A 16,026-nucleotide genomic window follows, 5' to 3' on the forward strand; every position below is an offset into this window, starting at 1 on the left:
TTCACGTCTCTCCCACCCGGAGGCTGACTGGTTTTACGGCTGATGGTAAATCCGTCTTCTCTCTCCTCTGACAGGTGAGGATACATCCTCCCGTGCATGGGGCTTCCCACCGTACATCTGGCACCCACCTCACAGGTGAACCTTCCTGCTCCTAAATGATGACTGGTAAGAAAAACAAGATGTCTTTCTCGGTTATAAATTTAACTCTTCTATGATTAGTCTGGGCAATTAGGACACCCCTGAGGTTGAGTCTATGGCGGAGGCACAGGCTGGAAGTCTGATTAGCTCAAGTCTCTTGATGCTTGTTCCTGGTAGTAAATGCCTGGCACATATAGTATTGATTTCCATTTAGATATCTTAATGTTTCCAGACAATCCCGGCAGATGTGGGCTGAACTCAGATCTGCGGGAGCGCCGGTCTGCAATCTGCAAACATTTTTCTTGCCACTTTGTTTCATTTTTCCTAAACTTAACTGATTTGGAATCCGGAGATATAAATGAAAAATACTGAGCCGGCCTATCAATCACGGCATGCACAAACATCGCCACTGCCCTTTCCTAACATCCTATTACCACCGGGTAGTTGGCTAGTCAAACAGGAATAAAAATTACACTGCAAACATCATAAGTTAGGCTTGATTTGTTGAGCAAGGAGTCTGACAATTCGGTAAGAGTTATATACCTCAGCTTCGCTGAAAATCAGGCTTGTTATGGCTCTGGTACGTCTATAAAGATTGTTCATTTCATATAAAACAGCTACCTGCACCGAATGCCTTAGAAGGAAGAATGATGCTGGTTATAAATATAGAGGAAAATCTATTTGTCTGCCCCTTCATGCTGTTAGCAAGTCACATGGAGGGGCCCTTTGGTGTTTCTCGGCAGCAGGGGGAGATCTCTGCGGCCACCTTCCCCTCTGCCAGGCTGGCCTGGATTGAAGCACAGCATCCCTCTCTGTCATATGAGATAAAGCAGTGAAGTGTGACCAGTGCCACCGCCTTGCTCTCTGCCCACCAGGGGGATGCTAGTGATATTGAGAAACTAGACGGCATTGCATTTAAACCAAATGTGAGGGGGAGGCTGTCTGTTGGCCGGCTGGGCTGGATAACAGTTAATGTCAGAAAAGATAAATAGAAATTATTAGAATGGGTTTGGAAGGGATTTTTTATAGGGCAGGGTTGTATTCGTTTAAAGATACATTATTGGACTGTTATATCTGATTTCAAGCTGCTGGGTAATTAAAATGATTAACATCCCTTACTCATAGAGTTCAATTCATTAAAGTTTTAAGCACCCTTTGTGCTCAGAATGGAGGGATGAAACATCCACGTTGACTCACGCCAGGGATCAGTCAATTCTGCCCTGTGTTTATCGTCACTGATCTTGCAAGCCACTGCGTCCATTTCTAAGCTGCGGGCGCACGTTGGGTAGAGAGCATCGGCCATAAACACTCACCCCGTAGAATCCCTGGTTCAGAGAGAGGAAGGGAAAGGAAATAGAGAAAATCTTGCTGAGAATTCTCATCCAGGTTCTTCTCACAGGCACTTGGTTCTTTCCAGCTGCCGGTGCCTGGGGAACTGTTCCTTCTGGGGGCTCAGCAGTTGTGACCCAAACACGTGGCTAGCCCTCAGGTACACAGCGTCAGCAGAGGGGTTGAGCAGGGCACTTGCATCTTGCGAACACGCTGAAACATGCACTGGACCAATTCTCGTTATTATCCCAATTTAAATGTGCTCAAAATATTGTTTCCTGTGCTGTATTTCTTAGTTTTACACTTATAAAGTAGCCAGCAAAGTCTTGGTGAATAAATGGGACATTTGTAAGAGCCCACTCATGTGATGGCAGAATAAAAATGCTATTGTCTTTAGGGTATACTCATTTTTGCCACCTTGCCCCCCAGTGTTTGGGGAGGGAATGACATAATCCCATTTACTAGCCTCCTACATAAACTTTGACAATTAGTAAGAGTGATTTGCAAGACTGCTTAAGACGCAAACTTAACTTTTTTAAGGCAAAGATAGGGCTTGGGATTTATCACTTTTCGGCAGATTCTGGGGGAAGTCAACACCAACGCTGAGCCCAGCTGTGTGCAAGACAGTTAACCTCTCTGAGCCTCAGTGCCCTCATCTGTAGAACAGAGCTAAGTATGTCTTCTTTATAGAATTATGAGGTTTGGACCGTATTATACGTATGGATGCCTAGTATGCTGCTTGTCCAGAACGGTGCTTAGTGCACGATAGCCAATATTCTTAGCATCTATTAGGATGTGAATAATCATATTACTATTTTATCCATATCTGAACATTGTAGACACTGAGAATCAAAAGGAAATAATGCCAAATGTGACCAGACATTCCCAGCCAGGGCCCTCAGGAGCGTGGCCCATATGGTGAGCTGTCATCTTCTTAGCTGGTTAAGAATTCCCCAGCCGTCTCCTTGCCCAGATCATTAGTTGACACGGAAACTTCTGGAAAGACTAGATACAGTCTATAATTCATCATGTTAGTGTCAAAAAGCACATGTGAGAGAGAGACAGAGAGACAGAGAGACAGAGACCATAAATATTGCTGTACAAGTGGGTTGCAGGTCACCCTGTAGGGAAACTATAGGGAGAGAAGGATGTCAGCAGTCTGATGAGGGTTCCCACACGTATTGGGATGCCAGGCCCAGTCTCCATGACTTTGCAATTATTCTGCTTTCTCTGGAGTGGGGGTACCTGAGGCCACTGCCAGCCCACTGACGACTAATCATCCCCTGCCCTTTTTCCTGCATCGTGATCCTGTGTGAAGAGGTCTCCATCATATTGAGCCTCTCCCACTTTTCTTCAGGTAGGACGGCCTTACAGCACAACTGGCCCAGGACAGTCAAGGCTAATGCTTGTTTTCCTGGTCAAACAATGACCCTTTCAACCTGCAAGTGATCCAGTGCGTGTGACAAGTTATACAACCACCCCAGGCCAGTAAGGGGTTTAGGGCAGCAGACATTTTAGGTGTTGCCCCAGGAAACGTGGAAGACCTACCGAAATTACAGACCCGGAGTAGTGAGATCAAGGAGCTGGTCCCAAGTTTATCTGTGTGAAGCCAAGGCCATGATCAAAGGGCAGAGACAGTAATGCATCCGCTCCCAGGTGTGAAATCCATGCTCCTTATAAGGAAAAAAACGTTAGAGAAAATGTCATTTTAAGTGTTTGTGACGAGTGTTTACTTCTGGGGAAAAGCTCATTTTCACTCTTAAGACCAACTTCCTGGTAAAGTTTTAAAAAGAGTCAAGGCTCCCATTCATTTGATGACTTGTTACTCAAGGGGTTCTGCTCTGAAATTCTTCACAATGGCTTTGGTGAGTTCAGATCAAAGTCTATAGTTATTACATCAGAACAACTTTTCATTTGGACTTGGCAGTAGTCTAAAAGAATATCAGAAATTAAGAAGAATGGAGCATAAGTAAACAATGGTTTTCTTTCACCCTTTGCTGAGAGGGACTTTTTGGTCTTGGGAAAGAATGTGGCTGTCCCATAGTGATGTCATTCTAATCAAAATCACAAAGCCTCACACGTTGTGTTTCCAAAGTCGGGTTTCCAAGTCGGGACACAATTGAGCCAAGGCTGCATGGGTGGGTTGGTCATGGGGAGATTTGTCACCAGCAGCGTGAAGAATTTTTCCCATGATGTGTTCTCTCTACCTCTCTTTAGACACTTTTTTCCCACATTGTCTTAGAGTTACTTGTGGGGAGTAGGGTCCTTCCATGTATCATGGTATCTGGTCTCTGGTTCCCTGAACATCAGAGGGTATAAACTGGTGCCTACAGGGAAACAATCAGAAAACAAACAAAATTGATAGATGACATTTAAAAAGACTTCAGATTAAAAGAACGGATATATGTATATGTATAACTGAATCACTTTGCTGTACACCTGAAACTAATGCAACATTGTAAATCAACTATACCCTCAATATAAAATAAAAAATAAATTAAAAAGACTTCAGATCAAGCTGGAAATCTGTCTTCTTTGTGAAAATAAAAAGAAAGGGAGAGGAAGATAAAGCAATATGGGGATGCATTTCTGCAGAAAGGGTGGAGCCACCCTCTTTAAAGGGGCACTGCTCTCTATTTCCTTAAACCAGGGCTGCTGCTTTTGCTTACTTTCTCTGCCTGGCCCCTATAGGCACATAAGTTTGAAACCCTTGCTATACACTGTAGGTGCTTAATGAATGCTTAACAGATAAATGAACGCAGGCATCAACAAATGAACAAGAGAATAACGCAAGTCAGCTGCTGGTGGCTGGTGTTGGCTGGTGCGAGGTAAGGATGCTGGAGTCTGGGTCGGATAGCCCACTCAGAATGCAGTGTAGATGACACCAGCCCCAGCACTGGAGCACATGCTGAAAAACGTCTGTTTGTGGCCCACCGGCACCCCTTGATCAATGCTATTAGTGACTAAGAGGGGAATGAAGATGACCCAGGCCAACCTTTCCCACTTCTAGGATAACAAAACCATTGGATGGGTTGTGTCACTACTGCTCCCTCACTCACACGAGTTCACTGAGCCCAGGCTTCACATTAACTGCCATTAGACATGGGTACAGAGATGCAGAGGGATGGTGCCCACCCCCATGAGCTGGTGGGTATGGAGAGACTCTAAGTAATGGAAATCACAGAGTCTGCAGCTGACTCTCCATATGCCCATCCACATTCACGCTTCCTCTCTACTCTGGTCTCAGCCCCAGGAGGCAGATGTGTATGCATTATATCAAGGGGTCCCAGATCATTTGGATTCTGGTTGGGTTCTGACAGAGGGGAGCCCTGGCAGGAGACTGGAGGGGAGTCTGAGGTCAGAGTATTTAATCTGCTGGGTTCCTCCCTCTGTGGTTGCCTGAAGGTCTCTGCTCTTCTCAAGACAATGCGGGATTCTCTTTCTAGACCCCAGGGACCTCTCCTTCTCTCCTTCCTTTAGGTCCAGACACTGGTTCCTACACCATCCCTTGAGGTTCTCCTACAGGCACTTCTCACCTTGTAATAGGCCCCTTTGTAGGTAAACGCTCCCTGGAGAATCCTCACAGAGCGTACCATCCGCTTGCTGCTGGGACCCTGACTGAGAGGAGGTCACGGGGTTGGGGGGGGCAGGTGAAGAGGCAAAATGCCTGTGCAGCATCTGAAGAAGGAGCGGGGATGGGATGAGGGAAAGGATGGAGAAAGCAGTATGGTGCCAAGGTGCGAGGCCAGGGCAGGGAGAGTGCAGCTATAGGTTGACTTCTTCCAAAAATGAAGAGGGTCAAGAGTGATAGGTACTGTGATTGGAAAGTCAGGCTGGGCTTCTTTGTAGAGGGACTGGTTTCTAAGTTAACAGGTTTCACATTGTTCACTATGAGTGGGGCAGTCCCAGAAGGCTTTTGGTCAAGGAGATGAAATAACTGGAGCTCACATTTTGATAGGGAAGATAAAAACCAAAAAACCCTCCAAGTGTGCATTTAGCGTGAGGTTTCCTTTCAAATAGCCAAAGGAATGTAAATATAGGAAAAAATCTGTGTTCATATTGGAAACTAAAAAAGGCAGCCAGTCATATTACAACGTTTTGAGAAAATTTCTGTGAAATACAGAGCAAAAAGCACCAGACCAAGGGGAAGACCTGTCCACAGATGGCTGCATGCAAATGAACAACTTACCTGGAAGGAGATTCAGTAGGGTCCCACTAGGGGAGGGGATGCTATGGGACTGAGCGGCTAGAAGCCTGGTGTCCTTCCAGGTTCCTAACAGCACAGACAGCCCGGGAGAAGGAGACTGGAATTAGATTCCAGTCTGACTACTGATTATCCATGTGGTTGGGCAAGTTGCTAATCTACTTGGTATCTCAGTCTCATCATCTGTGAAATGGAGTTAATCATGATCCCATCCTAATAGGCTTGAGTGAAGATCCATTGAGGTGATCCTTGTAGAGCATGTAAAACAGAACCTGGCTGAGGGGAAGAGCTCAGTGCGTGCTGGGTGGGGTTGATAATACCTGTGCTTCTGGTAGTGTGCTAAGACTGAGAATCCCATCCTCATCTTTATTCCCAAATCCAAGAGTGAGAAGACAGTTTCCTATGAAAGGAATAAAGAGCTGAACATGATTGAGAGGACCAATAAAGAGATAAATTCAGGGGTTAAGTCCAGGAGAGTCAAATTACATATGCTAACAATTCCAGCAGGAAATGGCATAGAGATACACACACATACAAGATGAAAGAAAGTCAGACAGACAGAAAGAAAGAAAGAAAGAAAGAAAGAAAGAAAGAAAGAAAGAAAGAAAGAAAGGGAGAAAGAAAGGAAGAAAGAAAGGAAGAAAGAAAGAAAGAAAGAATCTTTGAGCTCAATAAAAACTTTACCTTTTAGATGAAAGCGTTCACTGAATACTGGTCATAATTAACTGAATAGGGTCCCATGGAGATAGCACCTCATGACATTTTTTTTTTTTTTTTTTCTTTTGCGGTACGCAGGCCTCTCACTGTTGTGGCCTCTCCCGCTGCGGAGCACAGGCTCCGGACGCACAGGCTCCGGACGCACAGGCTCAGCGGCCATGGCTCACGGGCCCAGCCGCTCCGCGGCATGTGGGATCCTCCCGAACCGGGGCACAAACCCGTGTTCCCTGCATCGGCAGGCGGACGCTCAACCACTGCGCCACCAGGGAAGCCCCTCATGACATTTTTTAAACTTCAAGGTTAGACAAAATAAGTTAGAAAGCAGTAGGAAGGCAGGTGGGGAATCAAATTGCTATCTGGATTTTCTTCTGTAACACCAAATGACAGGAGCTCAACAGATATGCTTACAGGGATTTGGAGAAAGACAGTGCCTCAATAAAGATACCTAAGAAGGTGAGCAAACAAATCCAGAAGATATGGCATTTGTCCCAATCCATTCAACCACCCACCCTCAGAAAAGGGGCTTCTTCTAGATTAGAAGTAGTTTAAGGGAATAACCACCTGGATTGCCTTTAGTTGAGGCAATCCATCTGTAAAGGACAATCAGGGAAATTTGAGTGTAGCCTGGGCACTAGATGACATTATAATTTAATGCTACAAAAAGGTGGACACTTATTTACAGAATAAAAGCATGTTATAAAGCAATGTGCACAGGATGATTTTACTTTGGTAAACATACATATCCATGTATGTGTATAGAAAAAGACCTGCGAAGGCATAGTCTAAGCTGTTAACAGTGAAAAAATGATGGTTTTTGTTTTCTTTTACTTATCTATATTTTCTAATTTTCTACACTGTACGTATACTGCCTTTATAATAATGAAAGGTATTTTGAATTGAAAACGCAATTCTACATTCTCTCAACCCCTCATTCCTGAGGCAAGCTTGTCAATTTTGAAACATGAAAAAAGAGCTTAGAAAGTATAACACCCAGGTGCCCTTCATTTAAAAAATACTCAAACTGACTGATTTGTGGATGTTGAACAATCCTTGCATCCCTGGAAATAAATTCCCCTTGGTTATGGTGCATGATCCTTTTAATGTGTTGTTGAATTTGGCTTGCCAATAATTTGTTGAGGATTTTTTTGCATCTACGTTTGTCAGGGATATCGGCCTGTAATTTTCTTTTTTGTGGAGTCCTTGCCTGTTTTTTTTTTTAATCAAGGTAATGCTAGCCTCATAAAATGAGTTTGGAAGAGTTCCCTCATATTTTTGGGAAGAATTTGAGAAGAATTCACTAGTGAAGCCATTTGGTCCTAGACTTTTGTTTGTTGGGAGGTTTTTGATTACTAATTCAATCTCCTGTCTAGTAATCAATCTGGTCCAATTTTCTATTTCATTATGATTAAGTCTTGGTTCAGTGTATGTTTCTAGGAATTTGTCCATTTCTTCTGGGTTGTCCAATTTGTTAGTGTACAATTGTTCATAGTAGTCTCTTATGATCCTTTGTATTTCTGTGGTATCAGGTGTAACATCTCCTCTTTCATTTCTGGCTTTACTTATTTGAGTCCTCTCTTTTTCTTCTTGGTGAGTCTAACTAAAGGCTTGTCACTTTTGTTTATCTTTTCAAAGAACAAGCATGTAGTTTCAATGATCTTTTCTATTGTCTTTTTAGTCTCTATTTCATTTGTTTCTAATTAAGTCTATACAATTGTGGTAGATTATAGTGGTAACTATAAAGCAAAATGCAATTAATGCTCAAAACATAAAGTTTAACAATTGCTAAAAACTACAACAATAGTTTGGGCCTAAATATTTCTAATTGTATTAATAAAACTAGAAAGAGTGCAGGGAAACAATATTAATATCCTCATTTAACAAAAAGGTACCAACAATTATAAAATAAAGGTGGTTAAGTTGCCTTTGTTGTTGTTTTATGTTTAACTTCATTGAAGTATAACATACACGCAGAAAGTCGTTTTACGTTCAGCTTAGTGAACTTTCACAAACTGAAAATTTGGTGTAACAACCACCAAGATCAATATGAAGACCATGGTTAGAACCCAGAGGATACCTCTTGCTCCCTTCCAGTTACTTTCACACCCCCAAGGGTAATCACTGGGCTTTTACTTACATAAATTGAGTCATATAGTATGCATTCTTTCTTCTGACTTCTACATCTTAAAATTATGTTTCTGAGATTTATTCAGAAAGAGTTGCTGTAGATCATCCATTTTCTTTACTATGTAGCATTTCAGTATGTGACTGCATCACAATTTACTTATCAGTTTTACCGTTGATGGCATTTAAGGAGTTTCTAGGTTTTGGCTAATATGAATGGCACTACCATGGATATTATAGCACATGGTTTTTGTTAAAAAATATGTATGCATTTTGGGTGAGTATGGACTTAGGAGTGGGTATCTGTGTCAAAGAAACACACATGTTCAGGTTTAGTAGATACTGACAGTTTTCCAAATAGTTTGTACACCACCAAGAGAAGTGCATGAGAGTTCCAGTTGTTCTTTATCTATTGGCATTTTCCATCTTTTTCCTTTTAGCTGTTCTGAATGGTTAGTGCACTGAACTGTAATTTTAGTTTACATTTCCTTGATAACTAACTTGACACATTTTCATGTGCTTATTGGCCATTTTGAGATTTTCTTTTGTGAAGTATCTGTTCATGTCTTTGACCAATTTTTCTATTTAAAAAATCTTTTTCTTATTAATTTGTAGGAATTCTATGTACATATTTTGACAAGAGAATTTTTTCTGGAGATATTGTGTGTGTGTGTGTGTGTGTGTGTGTGTGTGTGTGTATTTTTCTTCTACAATGCTGTGGTTGGCCTTTTTACCCTCTTTTTTTGTGTCCCATTTAAGAATCTTTGTACACTTCACACATCTACAAGATGTTTTCCTCTTAAAGTTCTATTGTTTAACATTTTACATTTAGAGCTGCAGTGCATCAGGGAATTGATTTTTGTGTGTGGTGTGAGATAGCAGTGAAGAAGTACTTTTTCTCATGGATATTCAATCCACCTAACATCATTTATTGAAAAGACTGCACTACAGAGTCAACTTTTCATAAATTAAATGACTAAACATTGTGTGGTTTCTAGACTCTTTATTCTATTCTATTGAGGTTTTTTTTTGACTTTCCTTACATCAAGATCACACAGTCTTACTGATTATAGCTTTATAGTGAGTTTTCATAGCTGGTAGTGCCTTGGCTATTTGACTTTCATAAGTTAAGAATCAGCTTATAAAATTACACACACTCAGAATCACACTTGGATTTTGATTGGTATTATAGCAAATTTATAGAACAATTTGGGAAGATTTGTGATTTTACAAATCAAATCTTCCATTTATTTAGAACTTCTTTAGTTTCTCTCAATAACATTGTGTGGTTTTCAGTGGAGACATCTTGTACATTTTCTGTTAGATGTATTTCTAGATATTTGTTGCCCTTTGATGCTAATGTAAATGTTAATGATTTTTAAATTTTTATTTTCTCTGTTTGTTGCTGGTATATAGAAATAAAATTGGTTTTTTTCTATTTCCTGATCTCCAGCACCTTTGCTATGTTCTCTATTAATTCTAATTGTCTATAGATTCTTTTGGATATTCTTTTTACACAATCACGTCATCAGAAAATAATGGTATATTTTTCCTTTATAATCTAGCTGTCTTCTATTTATTTTTCTTGCTTTATTGCACTAGCTACAACTTACAGTAAAATGTTGGGTAGAAGTGGTGAAATTGGACATCCTTGTTTTATTTATGATCTCAAGGAGAAAAATACTCAGTTTTAATCATCAAATATATATTTACTATAGGCATGTTTATATGTATGTATGTATATATTTGTGGTTTTGATTTAAGTTTCCCTCATGACTAGTGATGTTGAGCACATTTTCATGTACCTGTTGGCCATTTGTATGTCTTCTTTGGAAAAAGGTACATTCAAGTCCTCTGCCCATTTTTTAATTGCATTGTTTGGGATTTTTTTGTCATGGAGTTGTATTTTTTATATTAAGCACTTATCAGATAGGTGGTTTGCAAATATTTTCTCCCATTCTGTATGTTGCCTTTTCTTTTTGTTGATTTTTTTTTTTCCTGTGGTGGTGAAGAAACTTTTTAGTTTGATGTAGTCCCACTTGTTTATTTGTGCTTTTGTTGCTTGTGCTTTTGGTGTCACATCAAAGAAAATTGTTGCCAAAACCAATTTCAAGGAGATTTTCCTTGATGTTTTATTCTATTAGCTTTCCAGTTTTAGGTCTTATATTTAACTCTTTAATCCATTTCAAGTTAATTTTTGTGAGTGGTATAACATAGGGGTCCAATTTCATTCTTTTGCACATACATATGCAGTTATCCCAATACCATTTATTGAAGAGACTATCTTTCCCTATCACATCATGTTGGCTCCCTTGTCAAATATTAGTTGACTGTATAATCATGAGTTTATTTCTGGCCTCTTGATTCTGTTGCATTGGCCTATGTGTCTTTTTTTTTTTTGCCAGTACCATACTGTTTTGGTTACTGTAACTGTAATAAAGTTATAAAGTTTGAAAGTTGGAATTGTGATGCCTCTAGCTTTGTTCTTTATTAGGATTGCTTTGGCTATTTGGGGTCTTCTGTGGTTCCATATAAATATTAGAATTTTAAAAATACTGTTTGAATTTTAATAGGAATTGCATTGAATCTATAGATGCCTTGGGTAGTATAGATATTTTAATAATATTAACTCTTACAATTGATGAACACAGGGTATCTTTCCATTTATTTGTTTCTTCCATTCCTTTCATCAATGTCTTTTAATTTTTGGTGTACAGATCTTCCACCTCCTTGGTTAAATATGTTCCTAAATATTTAAAAATTTTGCTGCTATTGTAAGTGGTATTTTTCTTTATTTCTTTTTCAGATAGTGTATAGAAATGCAACTCATTTTTATGCTGATTTTATATCCTACAACTTTACTGAATTTGTTGACTAGTTCTAACAGTTTTTTTGGTAGAGTCTAGAATTTTCTGTATATAAGGTCATATCAGGCTTCTCTGGTGGTGCAGTGGTTAAGAATCTGCCTGCCAATGCAGGAGACATGGGATCAAGCCCTGGTCCAGGAAGATCCCACATGCCGCAGAGCAACTAAGCCCATGTGCCACAACTACTGAGCCTGCACTCTAGAGCCTGCAGGCCACAACTACTGAATCCCACATGCCTGGAGCCTGTGCTTCACAACAAGAGAAGCCACCACAATGAGAAGGCTGTGCTCTGCAACAAGAGTAGCCCCTGTTCGCTGCAACTAGAGGAAGCCTGCACGCAGCAACAAAGACCCAATGCAGCCAAAAATAAACAAATAAAAAATAAATTAAAATTTAAAAAAGATCATATCATCTGCAAATAGAAACAATTTTACTTTTCCTTTCTGATTTGAATGTCTTTATTTTTTTCTTACCTAATTGCTCTGGCTAGTACTATGTTGAATGGGTGTGGTGAGAGTGAATACATTTGTCTTGTTCCTGATCTTAGAGGAGAAGCTTTCAACCTATCACCATTTGTAGGCATGGTTTTCAATCAGTATTCTTCATCAGGTTAAAAAACATCTATTCCTAGTTTGCTAAGAGTAGTTTTTAAAAAATACATTGAATGAATACTGCATTTCTACCTTTCTTATTTCCCTTCTTTTAATTCAAAGGTAATGACTTGTAGATTAGACAAAGAAGCAAACAGTATGTATATCTAAATAGTTAGGGAAAATAAGATGCAAAAAATTTATAGTAGCTTGAATCGTGCTTGTTCTGTTCACTTCTGAATATTAGATGTAATACATGGTCGTTGCTCAATAAATATTTGTTGAGCGGATGAATGGGATTGAACTCCTTCATGGATCAAAAAATAAATTGAAATTAAAGTTTTTTCCACTTAGGAGAAACACAAAGGTAAATTTTTAGAGAACATATAAGAATAAAGGTATTAGCAGGGATATGTTAATAATATATAAACCAAAAGAGAGCTGCATTGACAGTATTAGAACCAGAAAAAGTAAAATGTAAGATAAAATAATTGAATAGAATATAGTTATCTTACCTTGATAAAAGGTTCACTTTATTGTGAAGCTACAGTAGTCAAGAACTTTTGTGCCCCAAACAACAGCATCTAAATATATAAAGCAATTTAAAAGTTGTTATTATAGTCAATAAAACCAAAATTATACTGAAAGATTTACACAAACCATCCAGTCTTCAACAAGTCAAGAAGCGTATTAAATAAGGATATAGAAAAAAATTATTATATAATTCATCTTTACTATTATACAGTTAATCTTGATTTACTTGATAAATGTGTAGAACTTGTGAAAAATACACAAATGGTTTTAGTGTCTTTAAAATGATCATAGAACATTTAAGAATGTTTCATCCCAGGGAATTCCCTGGTATCCAGTGGTTAGGGCTCTGCACTTCCACTGCAGGGGGCATGGGTTCAATCCCTGGTCAGGGACTAAGATCCTGCATGCCACATGGCGTGGTCAAAAAAAAAAGTTTCATCCTAGCAACCTAATACAGGGCTATGGCAGTGGATTCCATTAGCAGGAGTGGTTGCGATGAGCAAAAGATGAAGGTGAAGAGGAGATACATAGCTGGTTACACTTCGTGCTTCCTAAGATCCTGTGGTGATGAACAGATAGAAGTACAAACAAACAAGTGACAAACAGACAAACCAAAAACTCCTATAGAAAGAAGAATAAAAGGGAGCAGGCAGCAGGGAGAAGGTCTTCAACCAGGAGGAAAACACATTCTGAATGATCATGAGTGGATAGGAGTAGGCTTGTGGATGACATAATTGGAGAACAACAAAGACCAGAAGATGAAACAAGAGGGCTGCAGAGGAGGTGGGGGCTAGGTGGCCTTAGGGATCCCTGGTTCATTATAGACTGTCAGTCAGAAGACAGCAGATGGAAGTTGGTCTAGAAACAGGGGTGTAATTGGAAGTCAGTGCACAGCATAGGGAACTGGTTCATAACATGAGCCCTCCCCCACTTCTACATGCTGAGCTGAGTTCAGGTTGCTGGAATTTATTTCTAGGGGGAGGGTTGAAGGATGGCTTTATACCAATCAACAACAAACAAATAAAAGGAATGTATGATCTGGGAAATGCTAAGTCTTCTTTGAATAATAATGTCTGGGACCAACTAAACTATTCTCATTTTGGTAAGTATTATGGTCTTCTCTCCAACACCCTCCTCACCTAATCCAATGCCAGGCACACAAATTGCCCTGCCATTTCCTGCTTCTCAACTCCCAGTCAGAAATCACTCTGCAGTGAGGCAAGGAGGAACTTGTCTTGCTAATTCAACGCCAGAGGAAATTTACCCAACTATCTTATCCTATATGTGAATAGACAACCAAGGATCCCTGTGTGTGTGTGTATGTGTGTGTGTGTATGTGTAGCTGATAAAAGAGGAAGACCAAAATAAAAAGCAGGACAAAAAAAAAATACTCTAAAAACACATTCAGCAGCATTCAAGATGTTACATTCAAAGAACAAGAACAGTAGCTTAGGGAAAAGGATCACTCAGAAAACAAGAAATATCTTAGAGATTAAAAAATGATTGTAAAATAAAAGAAGCAATAAAAATTCTGGAAAGAGAAGGAAGTATAAAATAAGGGATAGAAGAAATAAAGGATCAATCCTCAAGAGGTCTAATCCTTATTACTGGAAGTACTAATAGCGAAGAATAGAAGATGCTGAAACAAACAAAAAAAAGGACAGGAAACAAGAGAAGAAACTTCCCCCCAAAGGATAGTGGTCTTTATATTGAAAAAGTTCTCTGAGTACTCAGAACAGTAATGAAAAAGACATTGTAACTAGATTTAGCACTGAGAAATTTCAAGGTACTGGGCATATTGTACATAGAACAGGACTTGGAACACTGTAAACTCTCAGCAAGGGTTTGTTAATATCATTATCATAAAATTTTAAAGAAAGAGGAAAACGTCACCTCATAGGATAAGCAACACTGGATTATAGAAGATAATGCCTTCAATGTTTGCAGGAGAAAATACTATTTGACCTGATATTCCATACTCAGTTGAACCATCACTTGAAAGTGGAGGTTGGTTGAAGGGCTTAAGAAAGTTTATCGGCTAAGCAACCTTTTAGAAAATTAGCTTTACTGAAGTAAATTTACGTATAATCCAAGTTTCCATATTTTATCTTGTAACTGATAAGTTTGATATATGCACGATCATGATTCAGAACTTTTCTGTCACTCCAAAAAAAATCTCTCCTGTCCCTTTGCAGCCACCCCCCTTTCCTCCACTCCTTTTCCTTTGCTAGAATTTCATGGATAGAGAATCATGCAATATGTAGTCTTTTGTGGCTTCTTTCCTTTAGCATAATGTTTTTGAGACTCATCGATATTGTTTGTCTAATACTGTGAGCAGTGCCTTCCTTTTTATTGCTGTATAGTATTCCACTGTATGTAGCATCCTGTGCTTATCTGCTCACCAGATGGGGCCATTCAGGTTGTTTCCAGCTTTTGAATTTTAAGAATAGAGCTTCTCTGAACATTTGTGTATTAGGTTTTGTGTGAATTAATGGTTTTATTTCTCTTGAGTAAATACCTAGGAGCAGAATAGCTGCATCATATAGTGAGCGTATGTTTAACTTTCAGAGAAACTGCCAGCCTATTTTCCAAAGTGACTGTACCATTTTGTATCTCCATCAGCAATGCACAAGAATTCCAGTTGCTTTACATTCTTGGCAGCACTTGGTACTTTTTAAAGTTATTCTAATAGGTGTATAATGGTGTCTCACTGTAGTTTTAGTTACCATTTCCCTAAAGACGAATAATACTGAGCATCTTTTCACATGCTTATTTGCCACCTGTACATCTTCTTTTGTGAAATAGCTATCAAGTTGTTTGCTCATTTTTAGTTTTTAATCACATTGTATAGTTTCTTTATATATTTTGGATACAAGTCCTTTCTCAGATACTGTTTTGCAAATGTTGTCTCCCATCTGTGCCTTGCTTTTTCATTTTCATAATTGTGCCCTTTGAAGCACAAAAGTTATTTTTGATTTTGGATTTTTTTTTTAAATTGAAGTATAGCTGATTTACAGTATTGTGTTAGTTTCAGGTATGCAACAAAGTGATTCAGAAATATATATATATATATTTGGATTATTTCAGATTATTTTCCAACATAGGTTATTACAAGTTATTGAATATACTTCCCTATGTTATACACTAAATCCTTGTTGCTTTTCTATTTTATGTATAGTAGTTTGTATCTGTTAATCCCATACTCCTAATTTCCCTCCCCTCCCCATTTTTCCCCTTTGGTAGCCATAAGTTTGTTTTCTATGTCTGTGGATCTGTTTCTGTTTTGTATATAGATTCATTTGTATTTTTTTTTAGATTCCACATATAAGTGATATCAGAGACATAACCCTTCCAGACTTCAGACAATACTACAAAACTACAGTAATCAAAACAGTGTGGTATTGGCACCAAAACAGACATACAGATCAATGAAACTTTGTAAGAATGTCTTGTATATTATGTGAACTAAATTGCTCTATTATTTAAACAATTGATGCAAATTAATGAGACTCCATTTGACTTTAAT

This window comes from Phocoena sinus, chromosome 19 (genome assembly GCF_008692025.1).
Source record: "Phocoena sinus isolate mPhoSin1 chromosome 19, mPhoSin1.pri, whole genome shotgun sequence".
In the NCBI taxonomy this organism is placed as follows: Eukaryota; Metazoa; Chordata; class Mammalia; order Artiodactyla; family Phocoenidae; genus Phocoena; species Phocoena sinus.